Source organism: Schistocerca americana, chromosome X, assembly GCF_021461395.2.
Source record: "Schistocerca americana isolate TAMUIC-IGC-003095 chromosome X, iqSchAmer2.1, whole genome shotgun sequence".
Classification (NCBI taxonomy): Eukaryota; Metazoa; Arthropoda; class Insecta; order Orthoptera; family Acrididae; genus Schistocerca; species Schistocerca americana.
In genome coordinates, this window is record NC_060130.1 from 405,876,703 (window position 1) to 405,893,081 (window position 16,379).

A 16,379-nucleotide genomic window follows, 5' to 3' on the forward strand; every position below is an offset into this window, starting at 1 on the left:
GTCCACATTCGGTGGCCCGCAGGTCGTGTACGAAGCTGCTAGTGAATACCAAAACCGATTAGAAAAGCTTTGTAAGATTATGTGAGACATGTTTACGAGCTCACACCGCTCTTGATACTTAATCTGGCTTTATCGTCATTGTAATCCCTTTAGATCTATGCCCATCCTAACGTTAATGTTTCTCTGAAGCGGAGAAAGAACTACTAAGTTGCTCTCCTTTCTAGCTGGATAAGATTTAATTCCTCATTTATTTAGCACAACCGAGCGAGGTGACGCTATGGTTAAGGTACTAGACTTATGTTCAAGTGCAGCAGCGCCCAAGTAACCCTCTGGCCATTTGTAATACAGTGCTGTACGGCTTCCTTGAAACACTTGTGACGAAAGCTGGGATGCTTCTCCAACCAAAGTATGGCATACTTTCCTTCTAGTTATTGTCCAGTCCCAGCGTGTGCTCCGCTTCTTATGATTAAGGGCAATTAAACTTTATCTTTTTTGTTTCTAATAGTCAGTTGGATATGTTGTAGTTTTTTGCTTTGGAAGATCTGTCGCTCATGTGGACTGATAATATGTAGAAGTTTAGAGTAATGAACAAACTTAAGGTGACGCGGGAGTTGTCTCAGAGCTAGAGGGTCTTTACGTTGTTCATAATTCCAGTATCAATATGAAGAAAGTTAACTGGAGATGACTGTTCAGTCAGATTCGTCTCCCAGGGGACATTTAGAGAGCAAAGTTACGCTGTTGGCATACAGAAATCATTCATCTTCGCAGGCGATGTCTCCTACATCTACTTATATACCCCACAAACTACTGTATATATCTTGGTAGAGGGTACTTCATACCTGTATTAGCTATTTTTTATCCTTGGGTTGATTTGGGGGAGGAGACCAAACTGCGAAGTCATCTGTCTCATCGGATTAGGGAAGGGTGGGGAAGGAAGTCGGCCGTGCTCTTTCAAAGGAACCTAGCATTTGCCTGAAGCCATTTAGGGAAATCACGGAAAACCTAAATCAGGATGGCCGGACGCGGGATTGAACCGTCGTCCTCCCGAATGCAGTGCAGTGTGCTAAACACTGCGCCACCTCGCTAGGTTTTTTTTGTGCTGTTCCATTCACAAGTAGTCTCTCTGCCCACCCTAATCTATCTCATTTCATTCTCGTGATCTAACACGTGTGTACATAACGGCGCTCCACCACGAGGTCGTCCGCCTTAATTTTGAGATTGGAAGAAGTGCTTATCTTCACAGTTCGTCCGACATGGGGAGGTTAGGTATGGGGTACCATTTCCAAATACCCGTTGTACCATAAGGTATTTAAATTATAAAGTTCTTGGCGATGTCTTATTGAGCGAGGGAATATAGCATTCGTGATAGTGATTCATGGACTTTAAATGCGGAGGTCCCTGTGTATTCATGCACTCTATACCCAAAACCATTCCTATCCTATACCAAATACTATATAAGCAGCTGTTACAGTCATTTCCACAACATCACTACCCGTCATCCACACATCGGACGAAGGTAATAGCGCCACTAGCACCTTCCTCGAGGCTGCAGTGTGCATTCCCGCGTTGGGGCGTTGTGTATAACGCCATTAATGAGAACGAAACTAACACTGCTTTTGACTAATACTTTACATCATACACAGATGAAGCGCATATTTCTGTCAACGCCTTTCATTCGTGAATCTTCTCGAAGTACGGGCCGTTATATGATTTATAAGGATTTATTAACAGTTATTTGCGTGACCTAATGCAAGGTTTTGGTGACCCAAATTCTGTTAGCTGGTGTATGAGCCTCGAAAAGTCTAGCCAGATTTAGATATATTCGCAATGTCCCATGTCAAGTGCACCATATGGTACAATATAATTAGATTATAATCTACTGTATATTTTGCCGGCCGGAGTGGCCGTGCGGTTCTAGGCGCTACAGTCTGGAACCGCGAGACCGCTACGGTCGCAGGTTCGAGTCCTGCCTCGGGCATGGATGTGTGTGATGTCCTTAGGTTAGTTAGGTTTAAGTAGTTCTAAGTTCTAGGGGACTGATGACCTCAGAAGTTGAGTCCCATAGTGCTCAGAGCCATTTGAACCATTTTACTGTATATTTTCGAATGTGCTATTTGGTATATTCTTATTTGGCTATAATGAACTATGTATTGTCATGGCACTCAATAATATTTTAGTCCTGTAAAAAAAAAAAAAAAAAAGTGCCTGGATTTAATGCAGTGGAAAATAACAGAAGGTAGCTGAAGACAGTCAGCGCTTCATGTCGATTTCCAGCGCTTTTTGAGCTTAGCATAGGATGGCGATAGCTGCATCCTCTTACCTGACTGAGCAGCAGAGGACTTCGAAGTTTCTTATAAACCCAAGTCGAAGACCGCAGGTATACTTCGCGATCTTTCTCTGGCAACTTCTATATCGACGTGATGTTAAAATCTGCAAAAAAAGAAAAAAATAAATGAATTCGTGTAGATGATTGACATGAAATTATCGATCAGCCACAGAAGTTGGTGGCTTTGTCGTCGCAAAGACTAATGGCAACGAAACTTAGCTGCCCAGTCAACTTTCTATCCATCCATGTGAAAAATAAAATACGGTGGTGTAAACAGTTAATCACTCAAGATATCATCATCAATTCTGCTGATGATGTCCCGACCAGCTCGTACTTATCCCGTTCTGTCAAGTGATAGGAAGAGAGGAAGGTTGTACCACTTACTTAGACGCGTCAACTAACTAAATGACTTTCACGTGTGACATTAATCGAGTGTTGGAGCTACAGTAGTAGTTGGTGTTCGCTTCTTGAGTTAATTTCTATACGAGTATAGCTGTTGGTATGTCTCAGCGCCGTGATTTGCCGCTGTCTGTGACATGCAAATTATTGCCAGCAAAAAGTTTAATCGCACACATCTCACGGTAGGAAATACCACTGGAGTAGCCGAAAGTGTACTTCAGTGATTGGGGACGCGTTCTCAAATTGTGAGGGATATCCGGGGAAGCTCATGGCAAGCTTGTCCAAGAAAGACGAGCTTACCTCTTGCTGACAGCGCACCGAAATAAATGGCATAATGCAATCCAGACACAGAATGCCTTGCCATCAGTTCCAGACGGCAGAATGTCACTCAAACTGACCCTAGTCCTCGTCTTTACCGTGGGCTCTGAGCATATAGTAGTAGTGGGTACGTCCCGTTAAAATCACGACGCCCAAGATCCCGAAATATTGACAGTCAAGAAGTCCTCTAACGTTGCATACACAAAAAACACGTGTTTTGTATTCTGGGGCGTGCAGATTTAATTTAGAGCTTGACAAACGCTGAGATTCAATTTAGAAATGGGCTGGAGCCTAACATATACCCCCATTCCTATGTAGAAAAACCAAGTATTATGGCATTACGTTGAGGGTGTCATTAGGAATATGCGTTGACAAAATACTAGCTCCACATAATACGGCACAGTTCTTTGACATCCTGAATGTATAGGGATAAATTTCTCCTATTCAGCTCGTGGACAGTGGGTTACAAGCTGAGGCTATGACTAACGCGTCGTAGTCAGCGAGCTCCCCTGGCATCTCTGACATTCTCTTGTAAGACATACCGCAGCGAGACTATCATCTCCAACGATACCATCAGGTTTAGAGATTACCGTCCTTCAGGGGTAGCAAAATATCCTTCAGAAACATACAAACAATCTTATTAGAACCACGTAACGCTGACTCGAGGCAATGTTTGCAGTTCACGATGATCCCTTACCGCATTAGGGGATGGTCATTTTGCCAATTTCGTACCTACACCAGTATACAAAAGGTATTCTGTCTTGTGCTGATTCGTATAGAGCAGAATTATACACCAGCTGCAATAGTATACTACATTATACGTGGAAGTATATCGTCCAACAGGAGTTGGACAAAAATACGGAAACACTGCGAGAAATACATGCTTGAACACGATGCTAGCCAAGCCTGTGGATTGCGCTGTGGTATTTGATCACGAAAGGCACCCGTTCAGCGTCCTAAATACGTTGCAAGTGTCAATCGTGCTCAGAACAGCGTTCTGTGTGGCTATGAGTACATTATGTCGGAGTTAAGTGAATTCGAACGTCGGCAAATTGTTGGTGTTCAAAAGGTGGATGGACAACGTGCTACAAGCTGACGCTATAACAAACATGTAGTTAGCGAGCTCCCCAGGCATCTCTGACATTCGCTTGTAAGACGTATTGCAGGAATCTTGTAGTTCACGAGTACCAAAATATCCTTCAGAAACATAAGGAAGCCGAAATGTTTGGTGTGCCAAGAGGCACCGTATCGAATGTTTGTATCGTATACAGGGAAAGCAGAAAAGCATCGTTCACTAAGTCGCAACACGTACTAAAGTGTGTGTTGAATGATAGTGACAGATGCTCATTAAATAGGATAGTGATGAAAAAGAAGAGGACGACAGCTGCAAAAATCGTTGCGGAGCTGAGTGTCACTCTCGAGAACCCTGTCAGCACCAAAACAACATGAAGGCAGCTCCATGAGCAGGGAATTCCAGGCCGAGCTGCAATCCCAAAACCACTTGACGGTGATGCAAATGCCTGTGGTGAAAACGTGATGCCGAAGGCATAAAACCTCGACTTTGGAACAATAGAAGAATGTCGTTTAGTCGGATGACTCTTGTTTCACACTGTTGAAAGTAGAAAAATGCTGTTTATATATGAATATATTACGTGTACTTAATCGTAGCTCATAAATATGAAAAAAATATTAAAGCATTGAGAATTGCTTGCCAATTGCCTAGCAATATGCTGATTAGGGTATTCCATGGCTTTCCCATATCATTCTCCGCGAATAACGACATGGTTCCCATTGGCAGGTCAGTGCCCATCTGCATCTCACTTTCAAATTACTACTTTTGGCTGAATGTAGTTAAATTTTTATACTGGTGTTTATTATTATTCCAGAATGAAATTTTCACTCTGCACCGGAGTGTGCGCTGATTTTGAAACTTCCTGGCAGATTAAAACTGTGTGCCGGACCGAGACTCGAACTCGGGACCATTTTACCTTTGAGTTTTGTGATTCACCATTTAAATATTTTTGATCTGTTCGTAAATTCTCGGTTATTGATACCATGTTCCACCACTTTGTGTCATAGACGCATTATTCCAAAGGAATGAAATAAACCAAACAAAAATAAAAAGTTATCGTCGCATAATGTATATTGTCTCGTCTGATCGCCTAATTGTTTCGACCATAGTGTATTGTGTGTCTGATGTTAGATTTTGTTCAGGTTTAATGGAACGAGAAAATCTGAAGATCCGCGCGTCTGTGCAGTGGGTGCTTTGGTAGGGAGTCGCCATGTGGCACAACAGTTCGATCGCGAGCGAGGGCCATTCGTATGCGGCAGGCTGTGTGGACACGAGCCAAGGGCGGCGACGGCGTGGCTTGCACAACGCACAACAGCGCAGCGGAATATCACGGCACCCATATTATGTCCCCGTTCACAGACAGAAATGTAAGAATCGTCGTGGTTGCTTAGTACCTGATTAATGAGAAACGAATGTTGACGCTGAAAAAAAAAGTTATTGTTTCGAAGCGATCTTTGCGCCTTTGCCACCAGGAGGCCGGATGTTTGTTTGGAGAACACGCCCAAGGACGCTTGCCTATAGAGCCAAGCGCGAAACACAAAGGCTATTTTGCAGTCTGTAGATAGCAGTACAATGATTACACTCGCATTCGGCTGATGTTGCTTTGGCCATCTGCTGTGCAACACGGTCTATGAACTGCGAGGCATTCCACGGAAAACATTGCTTTCAGTCACACACTATGACATAGGCGCAGCTATTAACCACAATATGAGCTTGAAATCCTTACAGAATACACACATTCTGCACAGCTCAATAACCAGTCTCGATTTTACGCTTCGCCAGAATGAAATTTTCACTCAACAGCGGAGTGTGCGCTGATATGAAACTTCCTGGCAGATTAAAACTGTGTGCCGGACCGAGACTCGAACTCGGGACCTCTGCCTTTCGCGGGCAAGTGCTCTACCGCACTTGCCCGCGAAAACCAAATATCCCGAGTTCGAGTCTCGGTCCGGCACACAGTTTTAATCTGCCAGGAAGTTTCATATTACGCTTCGCCAGTTTCAACATGTTTCTACAGGGGGCAGTGTAAATGTAGAACTAATGGACCAAGTTACACTTTCCATTGGTCGGTAATGTAAGTTTTGTTCTCCCTGAACCCCATGCTTTTCTTTGCTGCCGTCTCATTTACAACCAGTTTGATGGTAGCAACTTAATTTTGAATATTTTGTAAAATGTCAACTTTCACGGCTGGCAATGTCACACTTAATAAAGTGTTCCGGGCTATTATGCCGTGGTCGAATGGATTTGACATTTAAACCCAACGTTTCCTACCCATCTCCGGAGATACATTTTCCAAGGGGAACGCAGCTTTGAGTGTCCAGTTCACACCTTGGTACGCTACTGACCGTTGCAGAATTCCGTTTCTGCGTGCTTCCGCGAAGTGGCGTGACGTCGCAGGTTTTGAATATCCGAGCGCAATTGGCCGTTATCGATTGCCGTCGTCCGCTGTTGCTCTAACCCCATAGTGGAAGACTGGTACACATCATCTTCAGCACCGGAATCCAGAGATTATTCAATTTTACGCCCTTGGTAGTCTGCTAGATAAACACAACACCGTAACGACCTCGAAAATATAATTCAGCAAAGCAAATTGTATGAGTGGAAGGCTAGCGGTGCACGTGGGAAGTACTTGAGGTTCAGTTTTTCCAGACTTTCTTTGTTCTTTATTCTAGTTTATTCCTCCTCCAGATGGAAGAAAATTATGGTTTAACATTCCGTCGATGTCAAGGTTATTAGAGACGGAGCACAAAATCGGACTGGACAAGAATGGGGAAGGAAATCGGTCGAAGCCTTTCCAAATGAAACTTTTCAGTATTCGCCTTAATTTAGGGAACCATAGCCCTACTGAGTTTTGAGCCCATCTCCTATGGAACGCAAGTCCAGTGCTTTAACCATCACTGCACCTTACCCGTTTCTTCTGGAGAGAAGTGTAATACGGACTGCAGCAGTTTATACGTAATGCTTTCATCTTCATTTGTCCCGAGTACATGTCTCCGAAGCGCAATACGACATAGTTCTGTTCTTGTGGGCAGCCAAAGCCTTGGTAGGGCACGCCGATGGCACCCAAAGATGCTATAGAACAACGGCAAACAGAAGACAATTGCAGTGCGATACAGATTATTTGGAAAACATGTTCCGGAAACAAGTTACTTATGCCAGCCTGTTCATGCCTCACAAATAGTGTTCCAACATGTTTAACGGTTGCAAGAAACGATATGAATGCCATTGCTCACTTAATATGAAGTGCACGCTACAGTTTCGAGAGAAACTGATCATTCATTTCCCTGCCGTAAACAAAAGTAACGACTAAAAAACCTTCGTTTAAGATCACGTTAGGAAATATTGGAGAATGTTAAATCATACACTACTAAAAGATTCAAATGTCTGTAAGCACTATGGAACTTAACATCTGAGGTCATCAGTCCCCTAGACTTAGAACTACTTAAACCTAACTAACCTAAGGATATCACACACATCCATGCTCGAGGCAGGATTTGAACCTGCGACCGCAGCAGCAGCGCGGTTCCGGACAGAAGCGCATAGAACCGCTCTGCCACAGCGGCCGGCCACTAAAAGATTCTTTGAATATGTGTCAGTTAGGTGTTTTGAAACTTCGGTGTTTAGTACCTGAATGATATGTGTAAGATTACAGTAATTGTTACCATCGTCCTTAAAAAAAAAGCTGGAGAATTTTTTATATTTTTCATTTGCAATGCATTTTCGTGCAGAGAAATTTTGGCGCTCAGGAAGATGTGTCCAACTCAACTTTTTATAATTAACTGCACTGGTCCATGCTCCTTTATTAGTGAGGCCTCAAATACACAAGAAAGATGCGCTGAATACAAAACAATAATCTACGTAGTTATCGTGTTTTCAAATTCTTCCACAATTCTTGCCATTTACCATAACTCCTATCAAATCAAAATTTTTGTGCATTAAAACAATTTTAGAAATAATATCTATTTCCGTTAGTCAGTCCATTCTATAAAGAAAGATACATGAATTGCAGAATGAGATCAGATTAGCAAAATCCCGGTAAGTCGATGTGCGGTTTCACACTTCCCTGATGCACTGCGTTCTCGTATTCTCTACCCACGCTAACAATCTCTCAGCAGATCAAATTCCAATGGCTCTGAGCAATATGGGACTTAACATATGAGGTCACCAGTCTCCTAGACTCAGAACTACTTAAACCTAACTAACCTAAGGACATCAATCATATCCATGCCCGAGGCAGGATTCGAACCTGCGACCGTTACAGCAGCGCGGTTCCGGACTAAAGCGCCTAGAACCGCTCGCCCTCGCTCAGTAAGAGGAAATAAACCTGTCTCTGGATTAAGAAACGTGATTTTCTGTATGATTCAATTACTGTAATCGAAGACGGGAGAATTTTGATAATCAGGTATCTATGTCAATACTTAGCGGAAGATATACTAAAAGAAGATGTCAGAGTCATCTACCTGAACTCATCGTAATAGTAGGGAGGGGAGCACCTTTCATATTTACTGTCCATAACCGTACGCCAGAGTTCTTGCGCTCAAGTGTAAAGGAGATTCAGCAAACAGCATTCCACAAAAACGGAAACTAACGTAAAAGGGAAGTGGATAGACTTACACAATAGCTTCAATAAAAACAGTAATTTAAATAATAGTGACAGTATTATCGCAAGCATGCCATTTTATGGGAATGCATCTGTTAATGTTTTCGCGTACAGTCTTTTTCAACAAAGAACGTTTTGGAGAGAACCCTCTAAGGGCTGGAAAAGGTCACATTGCTGACCTGGATCTTGTACTTCAGAATAAGAGGCTACTCTGCGTAGAGTTACAGGAGCATCAATAAGTCGAATGGGCATAATTTGTGACTATGCTTCGGCGGATGGCACATACGCGCTGCCCAGTGCGTCGTCGCGCGTCCTCGGACTCCGTCCCGTAAAAAGCGTGACTTTGCCCATTAGCACTGCCTGCGCCCAATTGGCGTGTTTTCCACAGCACGATCCACGCACACGCAACTGCGTCCAAACGACACTTCGTGTTTACTCTCTCTATCTCTCTCTTTTTTGTGTGTCACAAACATGTTTACGTACTGGTGGCAGGAACTTTGTACACGAACATTGAACCAAAAGGTTTGAGCCTTAAAATTCTAAAAAAAAAAGACAATATTAAAAGAATTAGATATGCAAGAAAACTTTCATACCTAAATATGAAAATTTACAAGACAGCAGCAATACAACAGAATAAACAGATGCTTATAACGAAATATTGACACTCGGAAGCACCGCTGTAGATACTGACAGAACTTGCTGTTCCAATATGTGTTACTTTCTTGCAGTTGAAAAAAAAATAGGTTTTACGATACAACCACGCAGCTTACGATACTTGCACGCATAGGGAGCAATTAGAGACAGAGACAGAGACAGAGAGAAAGAGAGAGAGAGAGAGAGAGAGAGAGAAATCAACTGAGGTGTTTCTAAAGGAGCCGATCCGCCATTTGTCATGACTGATTTGATTTAAAGATGAGCACCTTGTGCCACAACGGCGGAATCGCGCTTCGGCTCGTTTACCAAAAATGGTTCAAATGGCTCTGAGCACTATGGGACTTAACATCTGAGGTCATCAGTCCTCTAGAACTTATAACGACTTAAACCTAACTAACCTAAGGACATCACACACATCCATGCCCAAGGCAGGATTCGAAGCTGCGACCGTAGCAGTCGCGCGGTTCTGGACTGAAGCGCCTAGATCCGCTCGGCCACAGCGGCCGGCTGCTCGTTTACCTTTCGATAAAGGGTACAATTATGAGAGACTACCTTGGATTCACGTGTGCAGCTCTGAAAGTAAATACTATCTGTGGCATGAAAGAATAAGTAACAACTGCAGTTGATAAAATTTGTTTGTTTTAGTCAGAAACCGAGATGAACTGAAATGGGAGGAGCTCGTTTTATATGAGTTATTGTACTGTTTAGTTGTTGATGTTGTATTTAATGGATTTAAAATGTCCTCTGTAGCTGAAATAAGTACTGTTGAACTCCCGTTTACACTCCTGTGTACGATAGGTTAATTGCTTTTCACACTCATAAACACGAGTGATGAATCACGAGTAGTTTTCACCGCACTAACGAACGGAACGCGCTTTTAAACTTGCCGGAATAAGTTACGAATGGACGCATTTTATTGGTAACTGGTAGACAAGCTCACCTAAATTTAGTTCAGTGGCGATACCTTAGGTTAATGAAACATAAATATAGAGCACAACGTAACCTGTCATTATACGTCAAATTTTTTTTTAATTTTTTATTATTTACGAGCTATTTCAGAGACGTTTGTCCGTGAGAAGGTGACAGATGAAATGTTTACTTCATGTGCATTGCTCTCGGACTAAACACCTAATCAGATGTTTATCTCGGATGCATTGCTCTCGGACTAAGCACTTGACATGCCATCTGATCATGGAGCAAAGCCTCAAAATGTGTCGTAAATACCAGAAAAACTAATTTGTATTTTAAATAGACTGTCAGGGCAATCATGTGTGTAAAAAAAAAATATATATATATATATATATAAAAAAATTTGATTGTTTCTTACAAGGGAACCTCCCCATCGCACCCCCCACAGATTTAGTTATAAGTTGCACAGTGGATAGGCCTTGAAAAACTGAACACAGATCAATCGAGAAAACAGGAAGAAGTTGTGTGGAACTATGAAAAAAATAAACAAATTATACAAACTGAGTAGTCCATGCGCAAGATATGGAACATCAAGGAGAATGTGGACTGAGGAGCGCCGTGGTCCCGTGGTTAGCATGAGCAGCTGAGGGACGAGAGGTCCTTGGTTTAAGTCTTCCCTCGACTGAAAAGTTTACTTTCTTTATTTTCGCAAAGTTATGATCTGTCCGTTCGCTCATTGACGTCCCTATTCACTGTAATACGTTTAGTGTCTGTGTTTTGCGACCGCACCGCAAAACCGTGCGATTAGTAGACGAAAGGGCGTGCCTCTCTAATGGGAACTGAAAACATTTGATCGCAAGGTCATAGGTCAACCGATTCCTCCACAGGAAAACACGTCTGATATATTCTATACGACACTGGTGACGGCATGTGCGTCACATGACAGGAATATGTTGTCGACCAACCTAACTTGTACACTTGGCGAATGGGTAAAAAGGTTCTTCTACCTTGCCCGACTTGGTTTTTCTTGTGGATGTGATAATCACTCCCAAAAAAGTGATGAAAACATAAGAGTTTGACACATAAACTGCAACAAATGAATGCAACAGTTTCGATGTTTGTTTAGGTGTAGCGTCCCCATACTACGGTGCAGCTACCTCGCATCGGACGGACGCACGGACAGATAATAATTGTCTGAAAACAAACATTTCACTCGAGGGAAGACTTGATCCAAGGACCTCTCGTTCCGCAGCTGCTCACGCTAACCACGGGACCACGGCGCTCCTGAGCTCACGTTATCCTTGATGTTGCTTATCTTGCACATTGACTACTCAGTTTGTATATTTTGCTTATTTTTTCATAGTTCCACGCAACTTCTTCCTGTTTTCTCGATTGATCTGTGTTCAGTTTTTCAAGGCCTATCTACTGTGCCAACTTATAACTAAATCTGAGGGGGTGCGATGGGGAGGTCCCCTTGTTAGTGTTCGGTGGAAGTAATATACGACCGCCTCATCATCTCATTTATGATTGTAGCTTAGTAGTGCCAAAGAAGAGATAATGCTAACTTTGTGTGCTGTTCGTCAGTGACGGTACTCAAAAAGAAATTCATGCCAGTAACCACTTCGAGATACCATATTCTTCGGACAATGGGTTTGACCGGAGAAACAACAAATCATCTTAATGCGAAGAAGCATCCGTCTTTATTTACAACAACTGTAGCATCTTAAAATTTGTGTATTGTTACTCCTACATGTAAAACTTGAATCGTGGTGAGAAGAATGAGATTCTACAACAGGCATCCATATTAGGGGCCTAGCGAAAGATCGCTGCTGTTGCCCATCGGTTACCTATCCATTCTGTCATCTGTGAATAGTTATCATATCCATCTAGAATCAGGCTTCTCACTACGTAAAGCTACGTCAATTGAAAGAAAGCGCGATTATAGAATTTTTAAAGCAATGAAACAACTACAGAACTTAGTTCAAGAAGTAAACAGAGAAACGAACTAGCGCTATGTGTCTTGTCTTTCTGATACTCGGAATCCCCATCAGCTGTACCTATTGATGGTGTAACTGATTGAGGTCGAATAGTCTGGTGGATCCTTAGGTGCTGATATCGGATACCATTCCCGTGACAACCAAGCGGAACGTGACGTAAGGAACTGACGTCGTCGTCTCACTCATCCTGTCCTTTCTCGGTATCATTAGGCCCATTGTAATTCAGAGGTTCGTGTTTCGCTTCGTGCCGCACAGCCAAATTCTGTTTACTATGCTTCACCCTACTTCCGCAAGCCTTTCAACACACCACAATGTCTGGCGACAACCAACAACTTATTCCACCTGTGCGGAATTCAGACCTGAGATGAAAAATGAAACACGCTATGGGAAAATAATTATTAGTTTATAGCTTCCCGTCGACATTTAGATCGCTAGAGAGTTCGGACTGGATAAAGGTGGGTTAGGGAAAATCGTCCACGTTCCATTTAAAGGAAACGTTTTGACAAACAGTCGCTCAGTATCGACACGAAAAGGCCTCAGGAGATGGCATAAATGGCATCAGCGAAAACATTACTTACATAGAGGAGGTTTCGCAGTCGACAGTTTGCATGGAGATGAGCAACAGGACGGCGCTCCTGATGACCTTTGACACTGGTGACACCCCCTGGACGATTCAACCCTTGTCTACGGAGATTGTGGGCCAGCAACACTACTGAACGTGATCACAGGAGGGTGTGACACCGAAACACGTGTGAATAAAACGGCGAAGGATCCCTCTAAGCCCCCCAGTTCAACAACAGCCTCGGTTTCACCCGCACACCTTTGTTCAGTGAGCGCTTTAAAAATATCCTTGTATAGAGACACCCCGTCATTGATTACTAGGCGTCGGTGTGACAGACAACCATTTAGACTCCCCTGAGCTGAGTGGCGCTATGTTGCTGAACTAAAGCCTGCTGGTCGCATGCCCTTTCGAAACAGTGACCTTTTAATTGTGTTGCACAGTGTAGCTACTTACTTTAACTGTTTGCGTATCGTATTTTCTGAGGCGTAGATTGGGACCAGACCATCATTTGCATGAAAAACGGCCTAAAAACCACACTCAGGCTGGTTGGCTGACTAGTCCAGAGCAGCGATCGTTAGTCCGCTGCGCAGTTTCGATTCGGATGCGCCTCATCTCCCTTTCACGCAAGCTAGTGCGCAGGCTGCGAGTTAAAAGCTGTATGAGCAGATCGGTTACGTGACGCTCGACTTGGAATCTCCTCCAGAAAAGAAGTAGGAGTCGCCAAAACGTCTTATGCGAGGTGGATAATTTGCAGCGTATGGAGGCGTGCGACCCGCGGAGAACCACTCGTGACTGCAATTTATGGCTGCGTGCTACAGCAGCGCCAAGTGTTTTGCTGCCGCGATTCTGTTGTCTCCATACATCTCCCACCAGCACGGCCATAAATACGTAACCTTACACTGATTTTATGACATATAAGCTCTTGAACTTTGTGCTTACAGCAAGTAGCACGCCTTAGAAAAGAACAGATGAATATGCCACTGAGGATCGGCTTTGAACTAACTTGTTTATTATGCCAGAAAGCAAGAATCGGTGTAACATGAAGCTAATATGTTACATGTAAATGGTGAACGTTTGTTAGTCGAATGCGGACTATAATTTCAAATACCTCGTCAGGGGCAGATCACGTCCCCCAGCACTAGCTATCATCATCCCGCTTCCTTCTGTTTAAACTTTGTCAAGGACGTTACAAACAGAACCCTAAATTTCAGAAACAGAAATTAATTATAGTCAAACATCTAATATCATTTACAATTATAATTACAAAACACTTCTTTTATAATATTGGGAAGGATGCTGTCTGGGGAATTACACACCATCGTCACACATAGTGCCTGAGTATATGGACCACTTTTCTACGCCGCGGGACATATCGACAACTACTATTAAACGCCGCTACCGTACATCCTCGGCAGAAGCCTCAAATTTATCGCGTCGTGTTGGAAGCTCTATCAAGCTGTGGCAATTCTGAGTACATGCTATGTAAATTCGGTGCTCAACAGCAGCGTAGGAGGAAGTTTCTGTCTCTAAGAATAACGTTAAACGTCGTCCCTACTGCTCTGCAACAGTTTCTCCTTCCTCATATCAGAAGTTAGCATATAATCAAATCCAGGTTGTTACAAAAAGAAAATAAGCTTAGCTACAAAGGTGGATAGAGGAATGACTGCCATGTCATGTCATGGAACTACTGTGATAGCCACATGAAACATCATATGAAAATATAGAAAGTCGTAACACTGTGGCTTGACAGTTATCTGAGTCTTTTATTTCCCCGAAAGCGACAATACGGTTTTATGAGTCACCTATCCTGTACTGTTACACTCTCGATATTACAAATACCAAACTAAGCTGAGCCTATGAGCGGTTCTTTGTCAACTTAAAATCGTTACACAGACGTCCATAATCAGTATGTTGCCGCAATTATATTCCTAATTGGCACGGTAATCAAGAGTGTTAGTTTCAGATCAACTTCTAAGACGAAATAGACTTCGACGTTCTCTTCCGCAGGGCGGTGCCCAACCATTTGCGATATTTCCAGTAGTGACTTACGTGTCCTCAGAACCTGTACGACTGCGCTAGGCAATATTGGAGGTAGAACTCTACTATAGCTCGTTGCAGACGACGGATATTATCTGTATCGAAAGTGGAGACGTCTGTTCACTCAGCTAAGGCTGCTGGGATTTTTCTAGAGCTGCATCTACATTTTTATTGCACAAAGCACGGTATCGCCTCTGACAGAGCGTACTTAATACACATTATTTACTGCCACCAGCCTCTTCATGTTCAGAGATGAGAGTACACTTCCATATACATTTGAATTTCTCTAGAGCTAGTGTCAATGTTTGCACGCATTATTTAAGAAGAACGCATTAATAAATTCCTTGATTTCCGTCGGAAGGCAAGAATTTTTAAGATTTAACCTTTTCTGGTGCCTTTCTTGTTGAGCACCCCCATGACTCTTGCGTGTTAACTATATGAACTCATCACGAAATGGGAAGCTAGTTTCTTAAATTTATCATTTCGGCTAATCTTCTTCGCTCACTGTTCGATATAGATGAAGAATACCTAACAAAGAGGAAATTTGGAACGTAAAGTCCTGGCATATGCAGAACATTAGAAACTGTGATCCGAAAGAGACCGTCTAATTAAATGAGTTACACCTTCCGAGAATTCTTTCAATACACCACAGTCTGAAGTTAGTAGAAGCTAACTACCAGTCCCACCTGTCCGTTCCGTATTATATCGCTTTATGTATAGACAAACATCTATAATTATTTGGCGTTGTGGTTAACACTAATAATTTATCAGCAATGTTGTATGCGGACAACATTAAATATTTCCCCGTTTATGCACATTACTCTACAGTATGTTGTTTTAAAGCTCAACGGTCTTTTCAGCAAGTGGTGTTTCTTCTGCGGGTTTCCCATCTATTCGTTACAATTTTCTGGATATGCCACATGTTAATATACTGGTGCGTCAATAGCTGAACATTTTCATAGAGTTCTTGTCATGATGGACAGTGATGCCGTTGAAATATTTCATGGACATTGCAATACACTATTGTTAATCTTTGCAAGCTATTCGAATGAATACTACGAAGAATTCTCAGCTGCAAAGAAAATAAAAATGGAAGATATCATTAGACATTTGTGCCGTTGGGTTAGGAAATTTTTGGAAATTTGTGGTAAGGTCTTACGAAACCAAACTGCAGAGGTCATCGGTCCCTAAGCATATATACTGCTTAATCTAACTTTAACTTACGCTATGGAGAACACACACACCCATGTCCGAGGGAGTCCTTGGGTTAATTCCAGGCGAGTGTTCCTGGTTTCGATTTCACAAATAAAACGACACATTAATGAGATGAATTACACAGATTTTACTATCAACAGCACGTTAGACATCTACTGGGGATGACATTTTGATTAAGGGCCATCTAAGGCATCGGTTTCTACAGGGTTTGAAACGAGTCATTTCACAGCAGCTTCCGAAAGTCTTGAGTTTCTACGAAGGAAGAACGGGAAATAGACAAGCCATGGTTT

The 16,379-nt window shown here is 42.7% G+C and overlaps 1 protein-coding gene across 2 annotated transcripts in view; it reads right to left on the reverse strand.

Annotated features, from left to right (window-relative positions):
• Positions 1-16,379, reverse strand: part of LOC124555366 — a 234,138-nt gene that overhangs the window by 131,597 nt on the left and 86,162 nt on the right. For both annotated transcript variants that reach the window (XM_047129256.1, XM_047129257.1), the window contains exon 2: positions 2,321-2,430. The gene's annotated coding sequence lies outside the window, so the exon portion shown is untranslated. The remainder of the gene's footprint in view (positions 1-2,320; positions 2,431-16,379) is intronic.